The following is a 19282-nucleotide window of genomic DNA, read 5'->3' as shown; positions in this document are numbered from 1 at the left end:
AATTTCAGGTTGAATCAGGAGACTTTGTTCATCATTTTGATAGGGTTGCCATATGTTCGGGAATTCCCCGATATGTCCTCTTTTGGAGGTCCTACATGCCTATCCGGGGGTGGGTTTTTTTTTTTACATTTTTAAGCAAATTTTGGGGGGTTTTTTTGGGGGGGCTCTGGCTCGGTGGCAGCGGAAGGGCTATCAGGCGATTGTCAAAAAAAAAAAGCTCAACAACATTTTGTGTCCGGATTTTTACCTCTTGAAATATGGCAACCACCCATTCTGCTTCTGTTGTTGATGATAATTGTAGATTTCTCCCTAAAAGGCAGAATATAAAATACATAAATAAATGCAGCACATATATACATAATGACAAGGCACACTAACCTACTGGACCTGGACCCTGGGGGGAAAATAGGTTCTAAGGGGTTTTCCCTACATATTTGATTCAGGATTTCATGTGTTTTCCTCTTTCTCCATAAAAAGTCATCAGGGATATTCACTTCATTGACATGTATGGAGAACCAGAGAGGAGCTCCGTTTATGGGAAGGGACAGAACTGCAGATACCAGACATATTTTGTGGCTGTGTTGTGTGCCCACCTTCTCATGTTGAGAAGTCACAGTCTATAATTTGATATTGCCTTTCTTTTTGTTTTGAATGTTAAAAAATGGTTTTTAAAAAATGACTACGTTTTGTATTTCCTATTCGATGCACTGATTCACCTTGCAGATTTCCAGACTACACTGGAATTGATTTGTTAGTTGTGTGTAGATGGGATTATTATACATTTTTAAATTGTAACACTGAACTCTCTAAATCCTCCTCTGATATGCCTAGGGTTCAACTGATTTGAGGTGGATAATCTGGGATAGCTCTCTCCCTTTGATTGTTCTGAAGTGCAGATCAGAAATATACAAAGTAATGTGTCAATGAGAGCTTTCTGATATGAGCAGAACTATATAGTGAAATATCTCCATCTGGCTTTTAAGTTATAAAGCTACTGATAAGACCGTTTGGCAAATGCTTGATGAAGAGCTCTGAATTTTACTCTGCACCAGTTTATTTGAATAGTAAGGACAAAGGAATATTTATCTTGTCAAGTACCATAAATAAACCCATTAAAGTCATATATCTCTGTGGAATAATAAAGCGGGATGGTACAGTAAATATATTAGTTCTGCTCCATTTTGTATTTGTGGTGTTTCCCTTAACAGACTACAGCATTCTTGTTTCTATCAGAAATATCCACTGAATTGAAAAGTGCTGTTGTTGGAGATGTCTTGCTCATTATATTATGTGTATATATATATATATATATATATATATATATATATATATATATATACATACAATATATTATATTGTAATATACATGTGTGTGTTTTCTTAGTGTTTGGAAGGCTGGGGTTTTTTGTAATACTTTTTTGTAATTAAAATATCAGTGCTGTACAAAAGCAAATATGGATACAAACACAATGGCGCAGTATTTATGCACAGTGAATTAGGAAAGTGCTGCAAAGAAAGTCAGACACTGTCCAACTAGCCCACTGTTCTTCATTCTGACTGGCAGCAGGCAGAGGTACAGTGGTACCTTGGGTTAAGAACTTAATTCGTTCCAGAGGTCCGTTCTTAACCTGAAACTGTTCTTAACCTGAGGTACCACTTTAGCTAATGGGGCCTCCCGCTGCCGCCGCACAACTGCCGCTCAATTTCTGTTCTCATCCTGAAGCAAAGTTCTTAACCTGAGGTACTATTTCTGGGTTAGCAGAGTCTGTAACCTGAAGCGTCTGTAACCCGAGGTACCACTGTATTCCCTGTCACTGATCTCCTTAGTTGAAGATGCCAAAAATTCAACCTTGGACCTTCAAGCATGAATAGTTTTTTCTCATCCCCTTTATGACCAGACGTCCCTATAGTCCAGGTACGGAAAGCCTGTGGCTCTCCAGATGGTGTTGGGCTACAAATGACATCATTCCTGAACAATAGAGTGGAATGGAATGGGCTTGGAATCCATAAATTTCTGGAGGTTCCCCATCTCTGCCTATAGTTCATGGGTTATAACTTCTCCTAGCGCACAAATAGCTGTGCATTGCCCATTTATCGAACCACCCTGAGATCTACAGGTATAGGGCAGCATATAAATTTAATAATAAAAAAGAAAAAATAAGTACAACTCTGCCTTCAGGTATGGCCTCCTTCGAATTCCTGGAACTAAGACTTGCTGCAGGCATCTACTTTAGGAGCATAGCCAGAGAGCTGTGTAGAGCACACAGATGGGTGGACATGTCCTTTTCTGTTCCAATTTCTCTTTTTTTCCAATTGTAAGTTTAGTTTTCTACATTTCCATGTCAGTTTGCAATGTTTAAAAGAGTCCTCGTTAAATTCAGCAGGATTTTAGTGCGAATTTCTCCTAATAGGCACATCCTTGTATGCAATTTTGCCTATTATACACATTTCCCCTTATATAATGCATATCTGTATGCTACTTTCATTCACATATGCATTTTAATGCACACTTTACCCTAGTGTATGTGTTTTGTACACATTACTTGGCTGGAGAACCACATTGCAAAATTCAGAGAACAGCAGATTTCGAAGAATGTCTGTGTTTCGGGTCTGCATATTGTTTTGGAAAGTGACAATTAGGTAGATTTGCCTACAAATGTCCTGATCATACTTAAACCTGCACCAAATTGTACAGATCCATCACTTGAAGGCCTTAAGCTGAAGAAGTCAGAATGCAAACATTTGTCGGCTGGAAGCAATCCATCCTCACTTTTGGTTTCTTGGAAACATTGATTGGTGTAAGTGTAGGTCGATAGAGGCTTTTGTGTTTGCATTCAAACATTAATCAATCACATTTTATTAAAAATTTAAAATCATAAGTGAGACACGAAAGCTTGGAAAACATTTGGGGTCTGCTGTACAAGGGAATGAATAACACATTTAATACCAAAACCACACTTATTAGGAAAACAGAATGCAATATTATGGCTGTTTTACTATCACCGTTTTAAATACCAGTAATATTTAGTTATGATAATAAGGTAGCAAAAAGGCTTACTGCCAGGGAAGGGTGCCAGGTCCAGACTCCGAGAACATTGCTGTATGTGACTTTCCATACCACATTGTTGCTATTGAGCAAAAGGTCAGTAAGCAAATGTTGCATATATTGTATTTGGTTCAAAATGTGGACTACATTTATCAAATGTCATGTTGCTGTAAATTTGGACACACAAACACAGTGAATACTTTCCATTCTGTCTTTCATTGGCCGACAAAGGAAATTAGTATAGATTGACTACATATCCCCGGGGAGGGGTTGTTTGAATTGTTTCTTTCTTGTGTGGTGTAACAATCAAAGTAGTAACTAGAATAGACAGTGTAGAGCCTGCAACTGATTTTCCACGAACACCCCTTTTGTGCACCTCAGTTTCTCCATGTGTGATATGCAAATATGACAACTGTTTTACGGAGTGCCAAGCATTTTACAGTGCAGAGGTAAAGCCTTTCCCTTGTTGAAGCTGTTATCGAGGGGTTTTAATGGAGATGCAGAACTTCCAGGCTGATCAATGACAGTGACAGCTAAAGTAAAAATGGATGAATCAAAGTGACATTACAAGGAACAGAAAACCAAGGAGGCAGGTAGCAATAGATTAGATCTATAGGCATGGGAAGATGGGCATCTAGGAGAGGCAGATAAGAAGACAGAACATAAATTCAAAGGCTCAGTGAGGGATTAGTAAATTGAAGGGCTGCTGGGGTACATACAATAACCCTTTTATTGGGATTTCCATTGACACCTGGAATAATGGATGACTGAACCAAACAGTGGGAGGAAAACACCAGAGAGGGGAAAACACTTGTGCTATTCTCTGTCATAATCCTAAAGACTCCCTTAGAAGCCCAGTCTGAACTCTTACAAGTGATGGATTTAGTGGGACACTTCTTACATCTGTGCCATAGGCAACTAATACAGGGAAAAATCCATTGCTTTGAATCCTAAATGTGCTTTAGATCCAGTAAAGGATCCTGCTGTTGGAAGAAGGGTTGGGTTTTTTTTGCCAATTGCCCTTCTTCCCCATGTTTCTAAAGGCTTCCCCCACCAATTCTCTGGGACACATTTTCAGGGGCTGCAGGGAGGGAGAAGAATTGCCAAAAGTTGGTTCTATTCCTTCAGCTAGTGGAAGCAATTTCAGGATCTCTAAAAGTCTCACAAGTTTTTCTAAGTGTTACGGGCCTATGATATAGGAACGGCTGAATCACACAAAGTTTCTGCATCGAAAGACAAATCTCATTTCAACATTTAGGTTGGTTTACACCAGGAATGGGGTATCTTTGTCAGCCAAAGGGCCATGTTTCTTCATAGACAACCTTTCAGGGACCAAGTGTCAGCAGTGGTTGGAGCTAGTGGCAAAAGTTGGTGGAGCAATGGATGTGATTGGAAAAGCCCAACTCACATTTCCCAAAACAAGGTAACTAACGGATGTTTATGTTGTGAATAGGTGTCAAAAGATGATCTGTACTGATTTCAGCATGTACTGTTGACAGCAACATACATTGACTCACCTTCTGGAAGACTGGTTGAAAATCAAAACAGGCTGATGGAAAAAGAGAAATCATGGCTGTCATGGGCTCAGAGCGTTGTGTGAATAGGTTCACATTTATGCACTAAGTAAGTATTGTGCATTACTCACCATGTTATGCATTTCACGCATTTGATTCCTGTGCGAAAAGAAACAAGTTAAAGTAGCGGATATAATTATGGTTATATGTTCTGATGTGAAATGGTAATGGCAAGGGTAGAGTAGATGTGAGTCATTCTTTAGCAGCAGAATAAAGGGAAATGCAGATGACAGCTAATCTCACACATACATATTTACCACAAAACACTGTTGTTGTTTTTTAATAGAGAGAGGGAGAGTAACTACTATAACTCATGTTCAAAATAATCCCCTTTCAGGGGGGAAAAATTGCATGCTGCAATACAGACATAGCCTAAGTGGGATGGTAAGTGCTTGCCAAGAGAACTGAATAACCTTTGCTGTGGCTGCAGAAAAAGGGCAGCCCTCAAAGACCAGAAGGGTTGGCCAGGGATTGCACCACACACAGAGAGAGCCTACATATAAGCACAGTAGACCAAGAATTATTATGTTTTGTTGGATCATGTGCTTGCTAGATTTCAGAAAAACAGAGCCACACCCCATTCAGCCCATCGAGAGTATACCTGACACCAACTGCTGAACATTTGTATGTCTGCATCGGCCCAAAGAATATAAGACAAGCCTGCTGGATCAGGCAAATGGCCTATCTAGTCCAGTCCTGCAAACTGGACATGAACGCAATAGCACTCAGCCAACCGGCCATTCCCAGCAACTGTCGGGCCCTGAAGACTGGGTCAGCAGCGGAGCAAGCCGATCAGGTGCCTGGAGCAGCATACGCCCTGCGCCCAGGGGTGGAACAAGCTGCCCGCAGGGTGGGGTGAGCTAGGGCAGGATGCTCTGTGAGGCCTCCAAAGAGGCCGCCCTACAACTGAGGGGGAGGCGGCGGGCGGATCGTTTGGGGGAGTGCAGAGCCTGCGTGTGATGGCCTGAGATTCGGACTCGGATGCTGAACCTGAGGGATCCCAGTCTGCACAGGAGTCCCCGCCTCCAGAACCAGCTGAGCCGGGGCTGGGGCATGAGCCTGAAGGGTCCTCACCTGTGCTGGATCCTCAGGTGCAGGCATTTGCTGAGTCTGCTCTGGCTCCTGACGTGACGGAGGACCCATTGTCTGCAGGTGCTCCACTCTCAGCCCCGTCAGAGGAAGCTGAGGTTGCTTCTGGGTCTGGTAACCCTCCAACCTCTCCTGAGCTGCAGAGGCTCAGGGCAGAGAGGCGGAAGGAACTAAGTTCCTGCAGGAGGAGTGCTTGCCTCCTGGCTAGGAGAGGCGAGTCACCAGAGGATCGGGGCCGCCCTATGCCTCGGGGCAGATAAAAGCTGGCCAGCCCCAGTCCCAAGTTGCGGGAGCAACATTGTTGGTTGCTAGTTTCTGCTTGAGCTCCTGACCCGCCCTGGCTCCCTGCTTGCATGTCTGTTCCTGACTTCACCCGACTCCGTGCCCTACACTCAGCTTCAGCTACTACGGATTGCCTCCATGTTGTGCCTTTGACCACAGACCGGACTTGGACCTCGCCTCTCGGGTAACCCATGGGACCAGCACACTGCGGTTGCCCAAGCCACCACGTCACTCCCTGGAGGAACATGTGACTTGGGCATGCTGCAGGCCCCATGGTGAGTGCCACCCAGCATTTTGTCACCCCCCTCAGTGGTGACACCCGGGGCTACCTGCCCCCACCGCACCCCCTTTCCTCCGCCCCTGGACTGGGTTTGTGTTGAGGTGGTTTTGGTTCTCAGTCTTGTTCTCACCAGTGTGTAGCTCTTGGCTTGAGCCACGAATAGAGAGATCTATTAACCCCTTCCTTTGTAGCAGTGTTTCCCAACCACCAGCAGCATCATAATCACAATCATCATGTGTAATACTCCTTCCATTCTACACAGAACAAACTCTTACCGAACAAAGGACCTTGTGTCAAAATCCAGAGATGGATTGGCCTTTGACAACAATGTGAAAGAGGAGAGACTGAAACAGATACTCCCCCTAACTCATTGTCTCGCACAGAATTGAGCTTGAGCGAGAGATCCCTTTAAATTATTACACATGATAAACTGTTTTCCATTAAAAGGCAATGAAAGAAAACTGTACCTAACGTGGGGCATAGGGGCAATGACACAGATAGCATTGCACAACATATACCAATCTGCTACTGAATCAGCAAGAGGCAATAATAATAAATGGGCTCAGGGGACTGAATTCAAAACATGCTTTATTTAGTCTTGCTCTAATGGGAATTAAGCCCCCAAATCAATGTGAACCCCTGTGCATAAAAATACTTATATTAATGAAATTAACATACAAAAATGCATTATATAAAGGAAAATTGCTTTGGAAAAAAATGTATATTAAGGAAAATCGCAGACAAACATGTATGTATTAGGGGAAATTTGCATTAAAATGTTGGTGAATTTTCATGAGGGCTAACAAAAATAATTCCCATACTGATGTGGAAATGTGAAGAACTGAACTGAAGTCAGGAAAAATGAGAAACTGAGAAAAACCAAAACTGACAGATTTGCCTGTCCCTACAACAAGTGCAACTTACTCTGCCATTGCCATTGGTTTTATCAATATCCTGTTGATTTGCCACTCTTCTTTTAGTACCAGACATTATAGTTTTTTCATCTTGATTTTCAGGCTTCTAGAATCAACATACAAGCATATATGCATTATAAGTTTATTGTATTATATTATAGCATTGTTTCTGTGACTCCCTCCCCATTTTTTCTTAATGCTCATTATCATTCTCTCAGCAAATCTGACAGCAGAGAATAGCGGGACCTTCTTGGCTTTGCCACTCTGGTTATGGAATTCCCTCCTGTCAGAGATACACTTGTCCCCGTTGTTGATGCCTTTCTGACATCTGTTAAAGACATATCTGTTTTATATGGTCTTTGGGGACTCAAGACATGTTTGGCCAGTTTCTATCTGTGTCAGCTTCTGTATTGCTGCTGTTTTGTAACTGAATTGTGTGTTAGATCGTTTTATGATTTCAATATTGATTTTATGTGCTATTTTGTTGCATTCCTTGTATACCATCCTGAGAATTTTGGTTGAAGGGCAGCTCATCAAGACCCTCTTGGCTCCCCCCACCCCAAAATTTATAGCTGCTCTGCAGTCTTTGTGTTTGGACAGGGACAGCTGTTGATTTCTAGAATAATTTTAAATATGAGCATAGCCATATTTATGAATTTATGATGATGTGAGCACAGACTAGGGTAGAGAAGCATGTTTGTTTACTTTAGGGGTAACTTGGATTTCTATAAAATCCCAAGGCTATATGGCTGTCAGAGGTGATACCAAAAGGAACGGCAGGTCACTAAGGAACTGCCAGAAATTTACAGTCAAACCCCACATTCCAAATTAAGAAGCATTGTTAAGATTAGAGATAAGGGACAAAGGAGAAATCAGAAAGAAAGAAAGAAAGAAAGAAAGAGAGCGTTTATTTAGAGAATATCTCTAGATTAGATGCTCTTGAAGAAGTCTCATCCATGGTGTTCAGTAAATGAAGACTGGATGACAAACTTAACATGCCCCGATGTTTATCCCTGAGGGATCAACGGAGGGAGTGGACAGAGGGAACAAAATTCACTAATTAGATGTAACCAGAGGGAGTTTCATGTTCCTTTCTATCTAACAACACCTGTGGAGATGGGCTACTGACACTTTTCCAACCCAGGGTGATGTGAACTGGGAGAGAGTTCCTTACTGCAAACCATACAGGCAGCGGCAGTTTTAGGCGCATCTGATACGTGAGCATCGTGCCAAACTTGGTAGTGACCCGAAAACGTCACTAAAACATCACAAAAAGGGACAAGGTGGGGTGTGGAACAGACTTTTTCAATGGCGTTGCAGACGTTTTCAATGGCATTTCAAATATATGTGTTTTCACTAAAACACATGGTGCCTTGGAATGTGTAAATTGGGAGTTGCCTGTATTGCATTTATGTTGGAGGGGCAGAGGGAGAAATGCTGTATTAGATTATGATGCTTGAATACTTTGCATTGTCAACTTCCTGTTCTGTAGAGTGTGCCTTGCACAGCCTATAGCAGTGTGGGGGTATTTATAAGTTCCTTAATGTGCACTTATGTCCCCCAAAATTCCTTGGAAGAACTCCATCTCATATCTAATCAAACTGGACCATTGACAAGACACCCTGCGATGCTTTAGGGAAACCCTGGAGTTGGAATGGATGCAGCGTGAGGGCACTGCTGAAGGGAACCAGGCAGGACAGCTTTAAAGCTTAAATGGATTACATTTCTATATAACCCAGTTATGGGTCTGTGGATTCAAGAGAGTCCCTCCCCCGGCTGCCTGCCTGTCATATACTTCCCCTGACAGGCAGGGTTTATTAGCTTTTCCATCCCAGCTCTCTCAGCATCTTTCTTTTCCCCCTGATCACATCCCTCAGCTGCCTGTCTCAACTCTTCCGGTATCTCTGTGTTCCCTAGAGCCCGTCATCATTTAGCTGCACCAGCTGCCTGCATTGGCCTCCCCGCAACAAAGCCAAACCCTTTCCTCTTCTCCAGTGCTTCCTACAACAACCACTGGACATTTTGCTTCGTTTCATCTCTGCTTGCAGCAAATCTCCTATAGTCACTAGTAAATGTTTCACATGGGTAAGCCCTCCAACTCAGAACTGCTGTGGTCCACATCAGAACGCTTCATGTTTGGAAGATTATCCCAGTTATGTGCTTCTGATGGTGATAGTGGCTTAGGGAGTTCTGAAAACCCCTTGAACATTAAGTAGGTGGGTTTCCCAGTTCCTGAACTCTCAGTCAGTTCTGTTAAACTAACGGAAGCAGTATATGCTAAGGCTTTCTACTGTGTAAAAGGTAAAGGGTAAAGGGACCCCTGACTATTAGGTCTAGTCGTGGCCGACTCTGGGGTTGCGGCGCTCATCTCGCTTTATTGGCTGAGGGAGCCGGCGTACAGCTTTCCGGGTCATGTGGCCAGCATGACTAAGCCGCTTCTGGCGAACCAGAGCAGCACACGGAAACGCCATTTACCTTCCCGCCGGAGTGGTACCTATTTATCTACTTGCACTTTGATGTGCTTTCGAACTGCTAGGTTGGCAGGAGTTCTACTGTGTATGTGGTCATAAAATGGCTGATGTGCTAGAGATGAGTGAATCTGTTAATTTCATTTTCCCAATCTTAAATCCAATTCTCCACATTTCCACAACATGTAATCATAGAACTGCAGAGTTGGAAAGGACACTGAGGGTCATCTAGTCTAAACTCTTGCAATGCAGGAATCTCAACTAAAGCATCCATGGCAGATGGCCACCCAACCTCTGTTTAAAAATCTCCAATGAAGGAGAGTCCACCATCTCCCAAGGGAGTCCATCCCACTGTCGAACTGCTCTTACTGTCAGAAAGTTCTTCCAGATGCAAAGTTGGACTCTCCTTTATTGTAACTTGAAGCCATTGGTTCAGGTCCTATCCTCTGGAGCAGAAGAAAACAAGTTTTGTGATTATTATTTTTAAATCTTCATTAAAATTCACCAGCATTTTAATGTGAATTTCTCATAATATAAACATTTTCATAAAGCAATTTCCCATAAGAGAATGTATTTCTGTATGTTATTTTCACTGATATGTGCATTTTGTACACACTTTTTCCTAGTATATGCCATTTTGTATTGCTTTGAAAAATGTGGAGAAATGTGAAATTTGAAGGATGGTTGTGTTTCATTTTGTGTATTATTTCAGAAAGTGCAAATTACATAGGCTCAGCTCTGAAAACCAGTCTATTTGAATTTCTCTCCCATCCCAGTTTCTTGTAGCCTTTTCTTCTTGGGGAACTATTGTAACATGAGAGGAGTAAGTTCATATTCCACTCCACAAATTTGAAGAACAGCTGTCTTCTTCCTTCCTAAGGTGATACTGTACTTATGCCTGCTCTATTGTGCCTTTCAAGACCCAAGGCATGTCAGACTCCTATAGTTTTAGCAAGCGGACATTGCCACTTTTCTGGAGGAGGATGCCATATACCCAGTATCAGCCGGTGGGATGGGTGGGGCTGTGTTCCTTTCCTGGCTTCCCAATGATGTCCATCGCTGCTAGTTACTGAGAGGGAGGAGCAAGCCAGGGTGTGCAGCTCGGCAGGGTGCAAGCACAGCATTGGGAGCATTGCACTGGCTTGGCCACTGTGTGTGCACTGTGCTGAGCTCCCCACGGCCTTGCTCCTCTCCCTCTCCCATTAAAGTTCAGACAGACTATGGACAGTATCCAGCTAGTGCATCAGTGCAAGAATTTATGCTTGCATAGTGGGATTTTCCAATTGTGCATACTCTGTGCCCTCTCCAGATTTGCTCTGGAGGGTTGGCGGAGCCCAAAACAGATATAGTGGGTGCACTGGGAGAGGAAAGTGGGAAAAGTCCCATGGTGCAAGCAAAAATCCTTCTATTGATGGGATGATTAATTAGCGCAGCATTGGATACAATCCTTAGAACCCCTCAGATCCATTGCCAGCCCGGAACTTCCCCTGGTGACACCCCAGTGGTCCATTTTGGGGTCTTTTGCTGGCAGTATTATTGCCTCTGCCCTGCTTTCTGTGGCCTTTAGTTGGGCCTCTGTGGTGGTGGAGCTTGCCACCAGTAGAGGCCATTGGAGAGGGATGTCTTTAACCCGCTCCAGCAGCATGGATCAGGGTTTAGGACTGCAGCCTAGTTTTCCATAATGCTTATGAAAGGCTGGCAAATTCTAGTAATCTCCCTGACTTTTTGGAAATAAAAAATGTAGATGTTACTCCTGTTTCAGTTTTTCTAAATGTGGATAACAGAGAAAAGCACCCCAATGGCCTTTCTGCACTTTACCATTTATAGTGGTGTATAGTCGATGTTTGATCTGACATTTTTCAGAGTGAATTTGTAGCTGATTGTCTGCTCCTTTGGTCACACACCACTGTTGTTAGAGAGGAAGTGCATGGCTTTCCTTTCCACCCTAATGGTGAGTTGTGCTCGAATTGAAAAAAAAAAGTTCTGTCCCCTTATGTACTTGTGTTCCTCTAGCTAGTAAATGCCAGAATTTTGATCGCACACATGCATATAGCCCTTTTGCAGGGTTAAGAAAGAATCTTAGAGTTGGAAAGCACTCAGAGAGTCATATAGTCCACCCCCTTGCAAACAAGACTCACAACTGTGTCAAGTATTCTGGAATTCTATGCCTGTATGGAAGATTAGAATGGGAGCTACATGTCTGTCTGAGCTATGACAAACCTAGTTATTGTGATGGAATTTTGTCTGCAGCTAATGACTTCTGTCATGGGCAGTACTTTGACCCATGCCGTCATCTCTGTCTGCCATATCCCTCATCTGAACTGAGCTCACAAGCTGACAGTTCACACTGGCCAGAAGGAAATGGTGCACAACACATATCTCCTAAACCACATCCACCAACCCCCTTCACACAGAAAGTGTACAGCCCTTGTGCACATACCACACAGATGAACATAGTGAGGATCTTTCACAACAGTCAGTTTTTTTGTATTTGAGTAAAATCCTTTTCTTTCTAGTATATTATTCGGGTATATTATCTGAATCATGATGACGTCATGCGGTCACATGCCAAAAAAATCCATAAAACCCAGCAACTAGACCACAATGAATGCAAAGTGAAGAACAGAAACTGTTCTTACACAAAAATGGAAAGATAAGGAAGTGCCAAGTGTTCATCAGTGGATATTAAGAGATGAAGTTATAGCAATTAATGGGGAATTTCATTCCACTCCAACTCAAACTTTCCATGGAAATGGCATACAGTAGGTTCCAGACTATTGAACTGTCTTGTTGCTCTTTGTCCACTAAACAGAAGGAAAAGCACTCCTATTGAATTTGACGGGGCATACTACTATGTAAGTGAGGTTAGGACTGCAGCCTAAATCCTATATAACTGCTGTCCATTTTTAGTTCTTGTGCTGAAGATTTATTCATTTCTAATATTTATAGACCACTTTCCACCATAGATGGTCACAAAGCTGTTTACAGAACAAGCAATAAAAACAGTTCATTAGTCAAATAAGACGTTAAAACAAACCAAAACCACAGGTGAAAACCTAAGTTCCATAACTAGGTTTAATGTGTTGGAATCCATGGTTTACGTGCAGCTTTGCAAGCAGCAATTAATGTCTCCACAGCCTGGGAAGACAGAGCATGAAAGGAATCTGCCTAGAGATAAGGAGACCCAGCAACAGTTCAGTGATTGGCTGAGGTCCCTCATATAGGCAGCATGACCTATGACACAGGTGGTTGGTGTGGTTAGTGTTGGAGTTGTTGAGGAGTTGCTGAGAGTGAAGAAGTCCTGTTGTAAATAGTAACTTGTAGATAAGACTTGTATGTTTACTGCTGTATACAGTGGATGCTCGGGTTGCAAACGTGATCCATGTGGGATGCACATTTGCAACCTGCATCTGCGCATGTGTGGGTTGCGATTTGGCACTTCTGCGCATGCGCAAAGAGCAATTTAGTGCTTCTGCGCATGCGCGACTGCTGATACCCGGAAGTAATGTGTTCTGGTACTTCCGGGTTTCAGCGGTCCAAAACCCGAAAAATTCAACCTGAAGTGGCTGTAACCCGAGGTATGACTGTATAATAAACTACAAGAATCAAGTTACTAGTCGACAGTCTTTGTTCCTGATCGTCATCCTGACTGGGCAATCTCAAGAGTTGCCTAAGAAACACTGCACTACTCTGCTATACTCTGCTAAGCTGTGCAACAGGCAAAAGCACTTCAAAAGTCCAAACGGCTTTCAAAAGTTTTAACATAATGTAACTTACCTAAAATGCTGACTGGAATAGAAAGGTCTTTGTCAAGCAGGAGGGAGGGGGTCTGATTGATCTTTTCTGGAAGGGAGTTCCACAGTCACACCCACAATACTGAATGCACAGCTCCTAGTGGATACCAACCATGCATTGGAGCCATGGGAGACTACTGTGTTAAGTTCCCATTAGGTTATGCTAGCAGAATATTGTAGCCATGTAACTCTGGTGCTACATCAGTGCAATCCCACTGCCATCATGCTATTGCTAGTACATGGATTTTGTTGTGATCATAAGGCTTTCCTGCTGGTCTAACTGGACCATATAACTGTATTGTGAGATATATAGATGAATAGCTTACTTTTCTTTGAATTAGAACAGATTTCCCCTTTCCAGAGTGAAAAACATCTAAGATATGTTGCTAGATTAAAAACCAGGGAAGCTGGTGGCAAGTGCTTGTTATTTTTAACTGAGAGCTGTACTCAACATTACACAAAGAGACTGTGCAGGTCAAGGCAAATGACCCTTACATGTCCCTGCAGTGAGAACCGAATCAACCAAACTCGCGTTATGTGAGAATCAGCTGCAGTATCTGTGTATCAGTGTGTGTATATACCATACTTTCAGCATAAGAAAAATTCTGAACTCTTCCCATGAAATTTCAGCTCTGCCCTGATGGAATGAGGGCAGACATTAATGGATCGAAATCATGGCTTTGGAACATCTGAAATAGAGGTGCAGTTCCACATTGGGATGTGAGATTACTGTGCTAAAGTTTCCTCAAATATTTCTAGATGCATAAAAAGTCTATAGATGCAATTCAGGTGATTGAGAGAACATAGCTGCTCACTAGCTGTGATATTATTTCTCCCTAGTCTCAGCTGGTGTTGCTGCCAAGATGCTATTGTGAGACACTAAACTTTCCCAGATAACAGGTGTGCCTTTCCCCCTCCAGCTTTAAAAAATAACAACAGGCATTTTTAAAACCAGGTTGCTTATAATGGGGAAAAAATAGTGTCTGGGAGGAGTACTCTATTGCGCAAAGAAGGTCTACACACAAATGCTTATTTCTGACAGTTTTCATTCTGATACTTTTTTTGAACATGAAGTGGCTGTAGCTCAGTGACAGAGCCCATGCTTTTCATGCAGCAAGTCCCAGATTCAGCCTTTGGCATCTCCAGTTGAAAGGATCCTTCCTTCCTTAATGTTAATAACTTATATACCACTTAATATAATGAAATTTCTAAGCGCTTCACACAATTTACAATCATCACGTCACCAGCAAAACGTCAGTATGCAGTATCAAAAAGAACACTAAGAATCCAGTGTATAATATTCCCCATATTCTGCATGTGGGCAAATCAGTTGAGATACAAACATGAATCATGCTTGAAACGTGCAGCCTGCACTGCAGGAGCAGCCAGTGTGAAGAGGTGGCACTGAAGAGTTTGAAGAAGAGTTTGGATTTGATATTCCACTTTATCACTACCCAAAGGAGTCTCAAAGCAGCTAAGTTTCTCCTTTCCCTTCCTCCCCCACAACAAACACTCTGTGAGGTGAGTGGGGCTGAGAGGCTTCAGAGAGAAGTGTGACTAGCCCAAGGTCACCCAGCAGCTGCATGTGGAGGAGCGGAGACGCGAATCCGGTTCACCAGATTCCACCGCTCTACACCATGCTGCAGCTCTGGTCTCTTAGCACCAGCACTGCTGCCACTAAACTAGGTCAGGGCACTGCAAGTGTGCTGGCAGAGACACCAGATGGGCTCCACTGGTGTGCCATTCTGCTGTGACCTCACTACCACTCTGTCCCATGCCACACCATCCCAGTAATGGGTAGCGGTGCTGGTGCTGGGAAGCCAGGTCACTCCTGCCTACCAGTGAACTGACCGTTTCTTTGCTGGGCAGGCAAGCAAGTGTGAAGGGAAACAGAGCCCTCCTTCCTGTCACTCAGCCTTTTGACTACTAGTCTCCTGGAAGACAAGGGACATGGGTGGCGCTGTGGGTTAAACCACAGAGCCTAGGACTTGCCGATCAGAAGGTCGGCGGTTCGAATCCCCGCAACGGGGTGAGCTCCTGTTGCTCGGTCCCTGCTCCTGCCAGCCTAGCAGTTCGAAAGCACATCAAAGTGCAAGTAGATAAATAGGTACTGCTCCGGCGGGAAGGTAAATGGCGTTTCCGTGTGCTGCTCTGGTTCGCCTGAAGTGGCTTAGTCATGCTGGCCACATGACCTGGAAGCTGTACACCGGCTCCCTCGGCCAATAAAGCGAGATGAGCACCGCAACCCCAGAGTCGGCCACGACTGGACCTAATGGTCAGGGGTCCCTTTACCCTTTACCTTACTCCTGGAAGACAAATATTTGCTACCATCCTCCTTCCTTGATTTCATACAAGAGGCATTGCTTCTTCCTTTTCTTGATCGTTCTGGTCTTTCTGGTGTGAGGCCAATTCCCCTATCCCTGAGGACAGGAGGGAAAATTGCACTGGGAGGCCAAAGTGACAAAGGGATGGAAGGCTGGACCTGGCTTATATATTTGTTCAGACGGCTCCCTGGTTTAGGGGAGAAGAGGTATATGCCAACTATCAATATCTACACACGCTTTAGTTTGCATATTTCATAGGATACAACTTTTCCCAGACAGGAAGAATGGGGTTTGGCTATCACAATGATCTGCAATTCCCTAGCGTTTCATATGTACAAATGCCACATGTGACAAACTGCATGCGGGAGCCACTCCAAGTTTGAGGAAGGGCCAGCTCAGTGGTAGTTCACATGCTTGGCATGCAGAAGGTTCAATCCCTTGCATCTCCCGATGCTGCTGGGAAAGGCTGCCAATCCGTGTAGACAGTCCTGAGCTAGATATCTCAGTATGCAGCAGCTTCCTTTGCTGTTATTCCTCACTTGGAGAAATAGCATCCATGTCAGAATTTTGCAATGCGTGAAAGTCCTTTACTGAATTCATACCTTTTGAAAGTCACAGCGTGGTGTCAGTGAACCTGCCTCTGTGGCACACTCTGCTTTCCTGTCTTCTTCCCGGGTGGTTCTGCACCGTCCTCCTGAGGGGCTTGATGCTGAAGAAGCTGGAATAGATAGAAGCAGAACAGCAGCAGAAGTCAGAGCTTAGCCTTCTTGCCTTGAGGCTCCGTAGTCGATTGAGGTGCCATGTGACTGACTGACTCTGGTGAATTTACAATAGGGTAGATGTCTGGAGAGATAAGGACAACACTATTATATCTCCCTTGCAGCTTATCGCTGCCTAGAGTCATTCTAATAGTAAAACGTGTCATCGGTGCCAAACTGCAGGGGCCTGGATGTGAGAGATGCCGAGCTCCCTTAACTCTCGCTGATTAAATGGGTGCTGGGAATACTTGTAACTCTGGACTGCTTGTTTCTTCCTTCCTTCAAGCACTGCATAAGGTTAGTCAGAAGATGGTGGCAAAGAGGACAATTTGGGTTCAGAGGAAACCATAGGAATCCTATGTACTAATTCCAGCCTTGGAGACACTAAATGCCAGTTACAGTGGTACCTCGGGTTACATACGCTTCAGGTTACATACGCTTCAGGTTACAAACTCCACTAACCCAGAAATAGTGCTTCAGGTTAAGAACTTTGCTTCAGGATGAGAACAGAAATCGTGCTCTGGTGGCACGGCAGCAGCAGGAGGCCCCATTAGCTAAAGTGGTGCTTCAGGTTAAGAACAGTTTCAGGTTAAGAACGGACCTCCAGAACAAATTAAGTATGTATGTAACCAGAGGTACCACTGTACAATACTGAAATCAGTTAAAACAACTGATTAATTAAGCAGTTTACTTTTTCACTTAAAAAGACCCATGTTTCCTAATGTCATATATAGAAAGGTCATGTTTCTGTTTCCTACTGTCATATATAGAGAGGTCATGTTTCTGATTATAACAGCTTTATTAACCATCAGCATGACACTGAACTGAGGCAGGGCAATTTGTTTATGTACTTGTGTCCACTGTTTAAGTCCTTACCCCGAGGTACCACTGTACTAGGAATCACAAATGGGGAGAGTGCTGCGATGCTTGGGTCCTGATTGTGGGTTTCCCATGAGCATCTGGTGAGCCACTTTAAGAACAGGGTGCTTAGCTAGATGGGCCGTTGGTCTTAGGCAGCAGGGCTCTTCCTATGTCCTTATTTTCTTTGCGTTTCTATTACTGATGCTGGCTTTAAGACCTGGGAAAATGTTAGGTCAATGGTAGTTTTTCCTTGCCTGGCAAATAACTCCCCCAAAACAAAACAAAACAACCAATTTTTGAATTATTTTACCCTTGAATCTACTTGGAGATCAAGTGAGCCAGAATAATATTAGGGGTGTTCACATGTTACGTACATTCAACAAGTGCATCGTCTACACTTGTTGTAGTTTAGCTGTCCACTTGTACAGTTATTCACATGTGATGTTCAACAAATGTACAGTCTATGTACCTTGATGCACAATAGTGTCCGACTTCTCCCAGGAGACTTTTCCTTCAGATGTGTATTTTAAAGAGAATACACAGACTTAACTTTCATCACACAAGCGATTGTGAGTCAGCCCTAGATGACTCTTCTAAAACTTTTGCTTGGCTAGAATCCCTTTTGAACTTGACCATGACAGCAATAGTGCAATTTATTGTTTTGGTTTCTTGGGTGGTGGAGGAAATCCATGTACAGTGGTACCTCGGGTTACATACGCTTCAGGTTACAGACTCCGCTGACCCAGAAATAGTACCTTGGGTTAAGAACTTTGCTTCAGAATGAGAACAGAAATAGTGCTCCAGAAGCACAGCGGCAGCAGGAGGCCCCATTAGCTAATATGATGCTTCAGGTTAAGAACAGTTTCAGATTAAGAACGGACCTCCGGAACGAATTAAGTACTTAACCCGAGGTACCACTGTACTGTAACTAGAGAGCTGCAGAGAGTGTAAATTCTAGGGTGCATTCATCCATTCATCCATTCATAAATTAAAAAAAAACTATTATTCATTGCCAATGCAATTTCATGTTCCACACTAGCTGCAGCTTCTCAACCAAAACCACAGAGAGGGGGATGCCACTCTATTCAGCAACCAACTTTGAGGTTACTAGTCTATGGATCCCTGTGGCTAGGCTATCCCTATCTAGGAACAGCCATAGCAGGTGAACCAGCCAAGCTATCAAAAGGCACTCCTTGGTGCAGAGGCCACCTGCACCTCCAACAACAGTGCTGGAACTAGGATCTACCATAGACTGCACACCTGTTCTTTCAGAGGGAGTGCAACTCTGTCTAGGGCAGGCAACCTGCCTATTTGCTGGACACAGGAACCATGCACTCTCACCCACTCAAAGGGGCTCCGTCTTGTTGGGATTCAGTTTCAACTAATGGGCCCTCATCTAGTCTGCTATTGCATTGAAGCAGTGGTCCAGGACTTGCACTAAGCCAAGTGTTTCTGGCACGACAGCTCATATGATACACATTACAGAGGTGTTACTTTGAGGCCAGCTGCTTGGAAGAATCTGCCACAGTTATGGCACAATTTCTTATTGGCCAAATGCCATGTGAAACAAAGCCATCTTCCAAACCTCCCAGTGCCATTTCAAAGTTTGTGTATGTGTTTGTTTGAATTTTCAATTTCCCCTCTGTTGAATTTGTAGAAAAGCTGGAAATGAAAAGTCAACTGGTTGTGACGTACTGGAATAGGAGCATAATGAGTAATGGATGTGCTCAGTGGATGATCTCACTTCCTCTTGCCCTGCACTTGGAGTTCATGAATCTGCATCAGCAATCAGCATGTTCTCAGTCCTGTCTCCCACCCAGACACCCACAGTCTGAGAGTTTCCGCAGAGAAGGGGATTCCAGGTATTTTTAAAATCCTTGGTATGACACTAT

At 43.5% G+C, this 19282-nt stretch overlaps 1 long non-coding RNA gene across 1 annotated transcript; it reads right to left on the bottom strand.

Annotated features, from left to right (window-relative positions):
* Positions 1-227: 227 nt before the first annotated feature.
* On the bottom strand, positions 228-16528 carry LOC128412356 (uncharacterized). Its single transcript, XR_008330053.1, has 3 exons — positions 16374-16528; positions 4692-4719; positions 228-309 (listed from the first exon to the last, which is right to left on the bottom strand). It is a non-coding gene; the product is annotated as an uncharacterized LOC128412356 (long non-coding RNA).
* Positions 16529-19282: the final 2754 nt, after the last annotated feature.

The sequence above is a fragment of the Podarcis raffonei genome, chromosome 4, assembly GCF_027172205.1.
Source record: "Podarcis raffonei isolate rPodRaf1 chromosome 4, rPodRaf1.pri, whole genome shotgun sequence".
NCBI classification, from domain to species: domain Eukaryota; kingdom Metazoa; phylum Chordata; class Lepidosauria; order Squamata; family Lacertidae; genus Podarcis; species Podarcis raffonei.
This window is presented reverse-complemented; position numbering and strand designations above follow the sequence as displayed.